A 13389-nucleotide genomic window follows, 5' to 3' on the forward strand; every position below is an offset into this window, starting at 1 on the left:
GTGTCTATTATCAATTGACGGTAATATTTCAGTAATTAAAAAATCATTGTTTCCTCCAATCGCCCTTACCGATGCGAAATATGAGTTGGGGTTAAAGTGGTTGATGACGGCCAACACTACATTTCAAACGTTGAAGAGAATAAAAACAATAAATTGTGATTTGCGTTCCATAAAGATATAAAAAAAGACGAAAATAATAATTATGAGATAACTAAAAAACATTACATAAACATACCGACGGGTAGTTATGAGACTGAAAATATTGCTGAATATATACAGCGTGAAATGAAAAAAATTAAAAAAAAAACATTTCCTTGAAGGCGAACAGCAATACATTACGGACTGAAATAAAAGCACTATGTAAATAGATTTTCAGATGAAGATTGTAGTATCGGCAGTCTATTGGGTTACGGATCGAGAAATCTCAAACCAAATGTAACACTTCTCAGATCAAATAATAATTACCGCTCCTGTAAATGTAATAATATTATTTCGGGTAGTTTTAGAAATAAAGATTAAGATCGTATTTTATGAGTTTCCATTGAGTGTAGATCCGGGTGATATGATTGAAGAATATCCATTTTACATTGAATTTCTACCGGTAGATGCGAGAGAAATTTATGATTTAGTTACATCGTTGACTGATGAAAATGATAATTTATTAAATCTAAGTGGCAAACGAGTAAACATGTTGGTATTGAAGAAATGTAAATCAACTGTTGTAATTGAATTTTTATTTTTATCATGTAGATATGCCGCTTATATTTGATGAAATTGATGTTGAAAAACGTTTCAAATTAATTAGAGAAAACATTGAAAAATTAAAATCTCTAGGATTTGAAATCGTTGACGGGAAACTTAAAAGCACCAATACGTTATTGAAATGAAAAATTAAATTTTTATAATATAGAATCTATACCATGAATTATTTCAGTTAATAAAGTAGCACGTTCAGATGAATAATTAACATATAATCGACTCCACAATCATTATTCATTAGTGAATAAAATTCAAAAGATTAAAATTCCTATAAATCAACAAGATATGTATACTGTTCCGGGCTACAGTTATCTGATTGTTTCAGGAAACCCCGTTGGAGCAGACGGAAAAAATCTATTACCTCGGAATTAGTTAATTCTGCTGTGGTCTTTTTGTTCCAGGATATACGATATCTTATTAACGCGCAAGAAGTAGCGTTGGTAAGAAATGTAGGCACGCAACGGTTATGAAAAGAGCTCTTTCAATGACAAATTCTCAAATTCCATCGGCTGCAATAGCGGGATGGGTTAGTGGTAAAAGTAAAGTTGATTTAGATGAAAATGGTAATTTTAATTTATGCATATTATTATCAATGTTGCTGGGTTTTGCTGTGTGTGTTGTTTGTCTTCAGTCATTTGACTGGTTTGATGCAGCTCTCCAAGATTCCCTATCTAGTGCTAGTAGTTTCATTTCAGTATACCCTCTACATCCTACATCCCCAACAATTTGTTTTACATACTCCAAACGTGGCCTGCCTACACAATCTTTTCCTTCTACCTGTCCTTCCAATATTAAAGCGACTATTCCAGGATGCCTTAGTATGTGGCCTATAAGTCTGTCTCTTCTTTTAACTATATTTTTCCAAATGCTTCTTTCTTCATCTATTTGCCGCAATACCTCTTCATTTGTCACTTTATCCACCCATCTGATTTTTAACATTCTCCTATAGCACCACATTTCAAAAGCTTCTAATCTTTTCTTCTCAGATACTCCGATTGTCCAAGTTTCACTTCCATATAAAGCGACACTCCAAACATACACTTTCAAAAATCTTTTCCTGAGATTTAAATTAATTTTTGATGTAAACAAATTATATTTCTTACTGAAGGCTCGTTTAGCTTGTGCTATTCGGCATTTTATATCGCTCCTGCTTCGTCCATCTTTAGTAATTTTACTTCCCAAATAACAAAATTCTTCTACCTCCATAATCTTTTCTCCTCCTATTTTCACATTCAGTGGTCCATCTTTGTTATTTCTACTACATTTCATTACTTTTGTTTTGTTCTTGTTTATTTTCATGCAATAGTTCTTGCGTAGGACTTCATCTATGCCGTTCATTGTTTCTTCTAAATCCTTTTTACTCTCGGCTAGAATTACTATATAATCAGCAAATCGTAGCATCTTTATCTTTTCACCTTGTACTGTTACTCCGAATCTAAATTGTTCTTTAACATCATTAACTGCCAGATAAAAAAAAGACTTTTTATAGTCTTTTGCTGAAGACTATAAAAAAAAATCATAAAGAATAGACAGGAATTAGTGCCGAGACGTTTTGATAGTGATGTAAATGCGATACGAACTACGGTTCCGGGTGATAAATCTAAGATAGAATTAACAGAAATCGCGGGGGTTGTTCCATATTTAAAGTTCCACCTGAATATAAATTGGAGAAATAAAAGATGAGAGATTAAAATAAAGAGGTACGAATGGCATTTAGAACATGACAACATCATGAAAATACAGCAGATCCTCAAACGAATTCTTTTATATGGAATGTGACAACTTTGTCGCAATTAGATAAACCGCGCTATGTTATTGAAGGTTTTCAAACTGATAGGAAAGATAACGCTATGAAGGACGCGTCAGAATTTGATTCTTGTAACGTGGAAAATATTGATGTAATGATAAATTCAAATAAATATCCGTATGAAGATTTACAGGAGAATCAAACGTTGATGTATAGGATGTTTATTAATTTTCAAAAATCATATAAAAATATAGATTCACCATACACGTTTTCCGATTACAAAAGCAAATATCCTTTATATGTGATAAATGGATCGCGTCAAAATGAATCCGTAAAGATGGGTGTAATTGATTTGAAAACTAAAGTTGAAACGGAAGAAAATTTTAAGCGTATTACAGTCGCGTGTTGTTTATTAATTTACGATAATGTAATCGCGTACTCTCCGTTGATGGGCGTTGTGATAAAGCAACAGTAATAGGTTCAAACGTAGTAATATGTAAAAGAAAAGCGTACAAGGTTGCGGATTTTTTTTTTTTGTAGTCTTGAGGTAGCTAATGACTGACAGCTGACGTCAGGTTATTTATATTATGCATAATAGACGGGATTCCCATGACGTCATCAGCAGTACATGTAAATTTAACGTTAACACACATTCATTACTGAAAGCAGCCGTTCTTTAATGTATTTTTATTTGGTTCGAAATGTATTGAAATTTTATTTAATGTAATGAATAAACCCGTGAAAAGAGACACTGATTCAACCGTCATTTTGATTGTTCGTTCTTTAATGTATTTTTTTCTGATGGACACCTCAAACGCATGTTTTACTATGAATTTTTCAGTGAATCCACTCTTTCACCGTGTAAATTCAACTGCAAACACACATTCATCAATAAATCGTTCCAACAGCCAAAGAAATCAAATAAACAACTAACAATCAAAATGATTGAAAGTAAGGTTTCAATCATTTTGAAACCTTACTATTGGTCGTACACTACTTGTGTACGACCAATATATACCAAACCAAAGACCTGCTTTCAGTGTCAGGGTTTTGGTCACAACAAAGTTAGTGGCATTATGAAGGAACAAACTTGTGCGCGTTGCAGCTGTAAGGAACATGATGATAGCATATGCACTGAAGCTGAACAGCGAGGTCTAGAGAACATTCAGCAAGGTCTAGAGAACGGCCCTTTTAAAAGGTGGAACAGGCTATTATAATAAAGATTTACATTGAGCAGAAATTGTCCTTTCCAGTAGCTCGTCGGGAAAACAGAAAATTCCTCAACATGAGGAATCCTGTACAATCCAGTGTTAGTTTTGTCCAGGCACTTTCTAACAATGTGCAAAACCAGAACGCGAGTGGGCATCGTGCGAAGAACTGACCAAATTGGTCCACGCTTTATCGTACTACGTAAAAACCCTCACGTCTGCAATTGCAGCATTGAGTACAGGTAAGAAGGATGTTTCTGGTGGAAAGACCGACAGAGGTTTATGGAAAATCACTTCAGTCAGTAAACCCACCAAATAAAATTCCCACTGCATCAACTATGCAGGCAAACTACCAAGATTACTATGAAAGGATCTATTAAAAAATCGTTGTTTGGTACGGTATCTCCGGTCTCCCAGGCTTCCAAGTTCCCACCACCATCACGGGGTCTCTTCGAGGTTATGATGGCTGATAAAGTGCCCGAAGAAGAAAAGCACTTCCTAAAGGTTATAAACACCAAAAACAAAAACTGGAGAGTATTAATTGATAAATAATCTGCATACAATTTTATATATAACAGGAAAAAAGTATTCTTTACGGGTACCAATATTATTCATTGGAATGTTTGCGGTCTCCGTTTTCGCCGTGAGCATACTGAAATTCCTTGAAGAGGATATTGAAATTAGTAAGGATGAAAATCCTTTGATCTGGGTCTTCAGGAAACTCACCACTACCCAGGTTGAAGTATCTTTTCGCGGCTTCGTCTGCGAGAGATGCGATTATCAAACTGGGGGTAGAGGACTCTGTCCTGAAAGCTGTCTTCCTCAAGGAAGCCAGGCAAGCGGATTCCGCTCGCTGCAAAAACCTCCAGTTCAGTGAAGTTATTGGCACCATTTGAAATAAATACCTACAACTTATACACCTACATTCCGATAACAGTGAAGATATCTCTCCAATCTGTTTGCACAGATTCCTTTGCCCTTTCTAATAACTGGCGATTTCAATACTCATCACTATTCGTGAGGCTCATCATGTTCTTCTCGAGATAATATAGTTGACTGACTACACATTTATGTCATCTTCATCAGGTACATTTTCATGCATCGATCTGCCGTGTTCAGCATCCCACTTCCACGTATTACCAGGCGCGTGTCCAAAAACTGATCACAGACCAGTTGTTATCTCAGTCGGAAATAGTGATTTGCTTTGGAGACGGCCACGCAGATGGGTAGTTGGGAAAGCAGATTGGATCGGATACAAAAACTCCATTGGCCAATATAACAGGAATGGTAGCTCGATCCACCAGCTTGCCTTGTTTACAAACCTGATATTCGATAGCGCAAATGAATTTATCTTTCTAACATCTGGAAAGCTAAGTCGGCCTCCTGCTCCTTGGTGGGAAGAAAACTGCAGGAGTGTACTAACGGATCGTCACAGGACTTTAAGTAATTTCAATCGAAGGCCTACGACAGTATTAATCTACGCCTTCTGGAATGTGAGAGCTATATGTCTCGTACAGTGTTTCGATGTACTAAACGGAAATCATGACTGAATAATGTAATACCAATTCTCGGGTAACTCCATCATCGATTGTTTAGAGAATAGTTCAAATCACCTCATCAAGTTTGTTTAGTACATGTAATTTATTGATTTTAGGTGTATTTAATCGCTGGTTAAATAGGATTTTTTTTTTTTTTGAATTGATGAATGAACAAAAACTGAATCGTTAGATATAACATAGCTGTGAGCATCATAAGCTCACGAAGCTCCGTGTAACTCGTAATGTAAACGATGTTTCTACTGCAGCAGCAGCCTCAATATCAGAGAAGTACACTTGGAGTGTAAAATAACTCCCATCAGGCCGTAAAAGACGCTTCTACTCACGCATACAGTATTGTAAGCTGGTCCCCATGATTCCGTCATTAATTTTTTTTAAGCGCTTATCTTTATCCAAATTAATTCAACATTTATTAAGTACTTAAATCATTTATTTCATTTACTTTCATCAACGAACGCGTAATTATGTTCATTTATTTTTCAAGTTACTACACGTACCAGACCCGATTACCTTCAATGAGAGACGAATCTTAGTGTGTGAAAAATGTTAAACCTGACCTGGTTTTAAACCCAACTTTCTGTAAGAATAGACTATTATACAAATTTATCAATTAATATATATTAATAAGTTTTCGTTTTCTACTGTTTGCCTTGAATAAAATATATAATATAAGGTCATTATTAATTTCGTTACCTTTTTTTAATACGGCTTACAGAAATCATTGATAAGTAAAAACAATTAATTAGTATTCACAAAATTATTAATAAACGAATTCTTCATAATCCATTAAAATGCTTCATATCTGAATATTTTTAACCAAAAATTTCGTATTTCTTAACAGAATCGTATTATAATTTATACTGAGACGTATTCAACTCTATGATTTTTATTTTTCATAACTACTTTTTCTCCATATAATTTAAAAATGTTGGTAATAACATTTCATTAAAACATTAAAAATTAAAGTTACTTTTTAAAATGATCGTTCCGTAGAATTTTGAATTTCAATTGATTTATTAAAATTAATTTTGTTTTAAATTTGTCAACGAAATACCGTTTCGCATGGGATTATAACAAAAATATTGATAATATTACGATCAAGTTCTAACGTTCTCCTGAGCTGACGAACATTACAGTGAGTATTTTCAACTATATATAACTAATTATTTTTAATTAATTTTTTTTTAATTGTAGTGTACAATCCATTTGAAGTGTCCCAAAAAACATAAGCTAGTTGTTTGACCAATTGAAGAAAAATTGAAACTTAACCACTTGTTTCCTAGATGTTTCAGGAACTTAAATATTTTTTTTATTTTTTTAAAAAGTTTACTTGTGGCGGACATTTTTGTTACGCTGAACACACCTATTTTTGTGATTATAAGTCTTTACGGAAAAAATCATAACTAAAAAACTATTGTTCCTGTAGGATGAAGCTAAAAGCAATTTAATCATACTTTGTCAAGGTAAAAGATTTATCCAGTGGTTTATTTACCTATCTCTCTTCTTTCTATGAGCAAATCACCGATAAAATTAAACATGAAAAACAGTGAAATTTCACTTTTGGTAATTTTTTTCAAGAGGCAGGGATGGCATACACAATTTGAATTATTTTTTATATGTCCGTATATGTTTTATAATAAATAATATTAATGGTGATATACTTACCCCCTAAATTTTTATGAATTTTTGAAAACTAATTTTAAAAAACAAATCAAATTTTGGCTTCAAATAACGCTGATGGGGCTGGTGATAAAAATCTCAAATTTGTACAAATTAGTGTTTTTGTAGATGTTTATGGCAAGTAAAAACGTTACTTGTTTACTGTACTAATAAAAGAATGATAACCTCTCAAAAATCATGAAAAACCTGTTAAAAGCGATACCATTCTGACTCACTAAATAAGTGCTGCAAGTCTTGTCTTCTTTGCATTTTACATTTTTTTATATTCATATTTAGCCCCTATGTTGTTGAAGTTGACGTTTTTAATATTTTTAAAATAGTTTTTTTTTTAATTATTAATGATAAGTCGCAATTTAATGACAAATTAACCAATACCAGTAATGTAATACAATTTTGATTCAAAAATGCTTGTAAAACTTACCCAAACCGAGAGTTCGATGAGTAGCTTACTTCTTTTTTTAAAAGAATTCATTTTTATTTTTATATTGGTTTATTTTTGTATACACCATCGAAGAAAAAATAAAATTTATCAAAATTTTAATTATTCTTCAATGAAATAGCCTGTTTTTGTAGCAATGAAAGATTATTTAGTATGGTTAACCAACAGCTGTAATAGCTCTTTGATAATTCTCTTGAAATTGTGTGAAAACGACGCGTCACTGTAGTTAGTTGATGGAGGTGATGTACCCAAAATGCTACAAGCAGCATCCAATTGTTCAATTTTGTGATGTGGAGCAATGTCCTGGTCTTTGCATTCATATAGTTCTTTGTTCTGCTGAGTGAAACAGTTAAAACAAAGAGATTTTCCAGGAACTAAATTAAATTTGGAAAAATGTGTTCTTTAACAGCTTGGTGTAATGTTATTTGTCTTAAGTTTTTTTATGAGTTCTCATAGGGTACCCTTTGAGAACAGGCGACTGAATTTTGACAAAAACGTTTTTTTCATGTTGTATACGAAGAAGACTAGTGACATCTGGAATTAACACTTTAAAAAATAAGTTGTTGATTTTCATCACGAAATTCACAAATTTTAATGAGTTCTTTTGGCACTGTACCACACACTGTTTTATGACACTCTTCATTCACACAAATTCCTATGGAACATTGTTCTTCCATTGTTTTATGTGAAATTATTTGAAAATAATGTAAAAATTTAACTGATTTTAAAATTTCCAAATATAATATTATTACGTAAAACTTATTTAATAAACACTTCCAATCACAGGATAAAATTTGAGACACTCGGTAAAGATGTAAAAGGTCACTGACTAACGTCAGACTGACCATCTGTAACTGCAAACAAAGCAGTTACAGATAGTGCTTTGTAATAAATGATGCAAGAAGCATAAATGAGCATGTTGCAACATGAATATTCCTGACGACTGGAAATCAATTCAAGCCCCGTTATAACATAAACACTGCAGTTAAAAGGTTAAAAGAAGTCTATTTCAACTATAGGAATAAGTACAAATATATTAAAGTGCCAAGAAAACAAGAACCCCCCCCCCCTTAGAGTACTTATTTAGCGAGTCAAAATGGTTCGCTTTTAGCAGGTTTTTCATGATTTTTGAGAATTACAACTTTCTTATTAGTACAATAAACAAGAAACCTTTGTATTTACCATAAACATCTAAAAAACACTAAATTGAACAAATTTGAGATTTTTATCACCAACCCATCAGAGTTATTTGTAGCCAAAATTTGAATTTAAAAAAAAATTAATTTTCAAAAATTCATAAAAATTTAGGAGTATGCATAACACCATTATCTATGCTGGACCTACTATCATATACCTATATAAAAAAATAATTTAAACTGTGTATGCCATCCCTGCCTCTTGAAAAAATTACCAAAAGTGAAATGTTTTTCATGTTCAACTTTATTGGTAATTTTCTCATTGAAAGAAGAGAGATAGGTAAATAAACCATTGAACCAATCATTTACCTTGAGAAAGTATGAATAAATTACTTTTTGTTTCATCCTGCCAGGACCAATAGTTTTTAATTATTATTTTTTCAGTAAAGTCTTACAATCACAAAAATAGGCGTGCGCATCGTAACAAAAAAGGCTGCCAAAAGTAAAATAAATTTGAGACACTCGGTAAAAGTGTAAACAGGTCACTGACCAGTCTGTAACTGCAAAGCTAAATGATGCAACAAGCATAAATAGCATGTTGCAACATGAATATTCCTGACGACTGGAATATAAATAAAAAATTAAAAAAAAAAAATTGTTTGAAGGTTGTGAGACATGTAGGAAATAAGTGGGTAAGTTAAAAAATTTTTTTTTTTGAATTTGTCAAGCAACCAACCTTGGGTTACTTCAAATGGATTGACCCTAAACCTAGTTTATTTTAATTAATGATATGAACTCGGGACTAGCGCTCAAGGTTTCTTTTGCTACCTGCGTGAAGGATAAATACGTTGAATAAAATTGTATATATAATTTTCAAATGCAATAAAATAAATAAATAAAAATAAATTTGTTTTTGTTTTTAATTGTTTCTAATATATCTCGTCTTTAATCAGGTACCAGTTTAATTTGTAATAATATCGATTATAAAACAGTACACCATCATTAATAAATTAACATAATATACATCCTTCGTTGTGTTTTTTATATTTAACTACAACTGTACTTCTACATTTATTTTATCTTATTAACGTCTTTGTCCGATCTATCTCAGGAAATTTCCAAAAAAAATCATTGATGGATAACTGAATGATTTTCCCGGAATGAATTTATTTATTACTCAGAGACAAATCATCATTCAGAAATATTTTGGAAACTACAAAAAATCTCCTAAAAAAATTGTATCAAATTTTGTTTTAATTTTTGTCTCCTAAAATCTTCCATCCACAGTGTCCAAATCACAAAAATTTCTCCACATAATGGGGGAACGAACCCCACATTCGAAAGTTTTGCTAAAATGCGCCTTTAGCATGTAAAAAAAAAAAAAATCATAAAAAGGAAACAAGATTTAATTTTTTGACGTACTACTTTTTTTTTAAAGTAAATTATCAGTGATTTTTGAACTATTAAAAATTTATTTTTCATCAAGAGGAAGTAGCTCACATGTAAATATTTCAACTGAAAAAATAGCAAGCGTTGATAAAATTTCTATTGTATAATTTCGACTTCATTCACTAAACTATGTTTATTGTTACGTTATGCAAACTAGAAAGTCGGCATACTTCAGGAAATTAAATAACCTTTACACTAATGGTGTATAAATGAGCTTATTCAGTGAGTTAAGAAAATATGTACAAAGATAATTGAATTTTGTAATTACCCAACTACACAATTACTTTACCATCACGCATATTAACAGTTTATTACAACAGGAGGTGTCTCATTCGCATTTTTCATGTTTTTTTAAACTATTTTACTTGAAATTATATGCACCATATCATTGAATACATTCATAAAAAAAAGGTTATTCCTCGAAAATTAAAGTTTCAAGTTCAGAAAAATATAACATAAGTATGTAAAAGATTAAATAGAACAGTAGAGAATGAGTACAAGGATAATAATATTGTGATGCAATTCTTCTTTTAGCATAATACCTTCTTTACAATTGTTGCAATCTGAATGAGTAGAAGTAATATAAATAAATCGGTAGTGTACGTTGTACAAAGAAAAACCCACAACAACCGGATACAGAGACTTTAATGATTTCAAACCATGATCGGGTACTTTCCAAAAACCTTTCTAAAAACTGTAAGTACTTCAGCAATTCAGGAACAAAACTGTGAAACTAATACGGGAAAAATAGATAATGGTTGAGTGGACAGTAAAGAAAACAAAATTAGCCTGTTCAAAGTTAAATAATAAAATTAGTTATAGTTTGTTCAAAATTTTGCATACTTGTGAAAAAAATGATACAGTTTTTTAAACGTTTCGTAAATAAGCTAAAAGGAGTTCGAAATCATTCTTTGCATGCGTCTCCCAAAAGACAAATGAGATTAATACTTTCTTTACTTCGATTTTCGACAAAGAGAATGTTCAAAATATGTTTGCTTACGAAACTGCGTTTGCGTTCTCTTTAATATTTCTAATTTGGTACAATAGGTTGAAATTTGACACAATTATGGTCTAAATATCCAGATAATTTTAATTCTTGATAATTAAAACTACAAATGTAAATATAAACACTGGAAATACAGAAATCGAAACGGGAAACTTACTTACGAGATGTTGGAAAAGGAAAAATATTTTGTATGGTGCGAGCTGGAATGCGCAAACGTTGTTGGGAAGTGGTAAGATGGCTGAGGTTGGTGATGAAATGAGAGAACATGGAATTGATATGTTAGCGCAAGAGGTCAGATGGAAGGATGCGAGAAGAATACACCAAAAAGATTACAGCTTTCTGTATAACGGATCGAAGGAGCGCTTAGTTTATGGGATAACTTTTATGGTCAGTGCCAAGTTGGGGAAAAGCCTTTTAGGATTTGAGCCAGTATCCGAACGAGACTGTAAAATTAGACTGAGGGGTGGCTTCAGAAATATTGCACTATCTGCTTACGCTCCCACTGAAGAAGCCTCTCAGTCATTGAATGCAGTAAAGCTCCTAAATATGATATGCTCCTCCTGGAGCTCAGTAGAAAATGTCAGAGTAGTGAACTGTGACACCGATCACTACTTGGTCAGAGTCAGGATCTTGGAACACTTAGCAGAGGCGACCAGTGACGGTGAATATAAAAAAAACAAAATGGAACAATGAAAAATTTAAGAATAAGAAGAGGAACCGGCGTCAGTGCTTGCAGTAGAAATTGAGGGTCTCAGAGAGGAAGCGGAGGACGATGTGGGAAGTATGTGGATGTGCTTGAAGCAAATCATGACTGAAATACCAAGAGATACGACAGAAGTACATAATAGAATGGTTTGATAAGGAGTGCCGAGAGGCAATAAGCAGGAAAAACGGGTCAGAATGGTAATTCTACAAAGGATAAGAATAAATACCGCAAGATATAAAGAAAGCCGAAGGGAACCAAGTTAGCAAACGTTGGGCAGAGCTCTTTGAGGATGTCTTCCGGGATGAGGGGTGTTTGAGAGTGGAAGGTTGGAATTTAGAAAAACAAATAAAGGAAGTAGATATTTATACCCCCACTATTTTGGAGGTTGAAAATGTCATAAAAAGGCAGAAGAAAGGCAAGAATTATTCATATCTTTTAAAGTATATTTATAGTAGCGTATTTATATTTTTAAAAACTGAGCTGTTTTTAAAACGTACTTTTAAGGGAGTAATATGAGCAGATCCATCCCATGCTAAAAGTAATGAAATGTGTTTCACGTCGTTACATTAGACAAAATAATAGGCGAAGACCTAATAATAACGGAGATGTAAAAATCTGGTGAAAGAGGTCTTAAACAATTATTGGATTCATAGTGATGGTTCAGGATAGGGAAGAAATGCCTGCAGACTGGTGTAAATAATTAGTATGCCCGATTTTCAAGAAAGGAGACAGGCAAGAATGTGCCAATTACAGAGCTACTGCTCTTCTGGATACTGGATACAAGATATTTTCACGTACATTAACAAAGAGAATAAACTACATGCTGAGGAAATCATTGGAGAATACCTGCGTGGCTTTAGGTAGGGTATATGCACCTGAAATTAGATCTGTGCGCTGCGTCAGATCACATGGAAAAGTGGCTTGAACACAGAATCCATATGCTATTCACATATTTTCAACAGGCATTTGATAGAATTAAGAAAGAGTCGATTGTAAGAAAGAATTTACTGTGGAGTGCACAAGAAGTACAACCGCACAGGAAATTATCTAAATTTTATTCATTTCCTCTTTTGGTAATCACACGCTGACCGCCAATTATAAATAATCATTTTTAAGATGTAAAATTAGTTTTAGCGCGTGAAAAGTACCGGGCCTGGTCGGCAGATCTATCTTTTCTAATTCACTTTTTTGATCATTACTTCATTTGAAAGATATCTGTTAAAACTGCAAAAAACATCTCAGTCGTTATTTGTAAAATAAAAAAAGTAAATAAAAATGTTCTAATATCACGGTATGGGTGATTTTTTTTACGTTTCTATTATCGTTTTAATCGCTAAATGTTTTATTCAAATGAAAAAAAAATTAATTTAACACCAAAACTTAGTCTTATGTTAACATCTGTATAAGATGCAAAACAATAAAATTACGAAACTGTTAAAAAAACGTTTTTATAATAACCGACCTTGGAATTTATGTAAAAGAAAACATAGGTCAAATTTAAACAATAAATGACCTAAAAAACTTACGGGTTATAAAAAACTGGCAGTGACCTTTAATAATATTACGATGAATACGTAAGAATAATTTAAAATATCGCATTTTGTGATAGCACGCGACTCGAGTTTTGGTTGAGAAAACTTTGCTTATCTATTTTCAAGTAATTCGAAATTAAACAACAAAAAAAAAGAGCTGTAAGACTTGAT

General features: G+C 32.5%; 1 protein-coding gene across 2 annotated transcripts in view; it reads right to left on the minus strand.

Moving 5' to 3' along the window:
* LOC142334306 (fatty-acid amide hydrolase 2) overlaps positions 1 to 13389 on the minus strand; it is a 90841-nt gene that overhangs the window by 64844 nt on the left and 12608 nt on the right. The gene's annotated exons all lie outside the window — the stretch shown is intronic.

This window comes from Lycorma delicatula, chromosome 1 (genome assembly GCF_047948215.1).
Source record: "Lycorma delicatula isolate Av1 chromosome 1, ASM4794821v1, whole genome shotgun sequence".
In the NCBI taxonomy this organism is placed as follows: domain Eukaryota; kingdom Metazoa; phylum Arthropoda; class Insecta; order Hemiptera; family Fulgoridae; genus Lycorma; species Lycorma delicatula.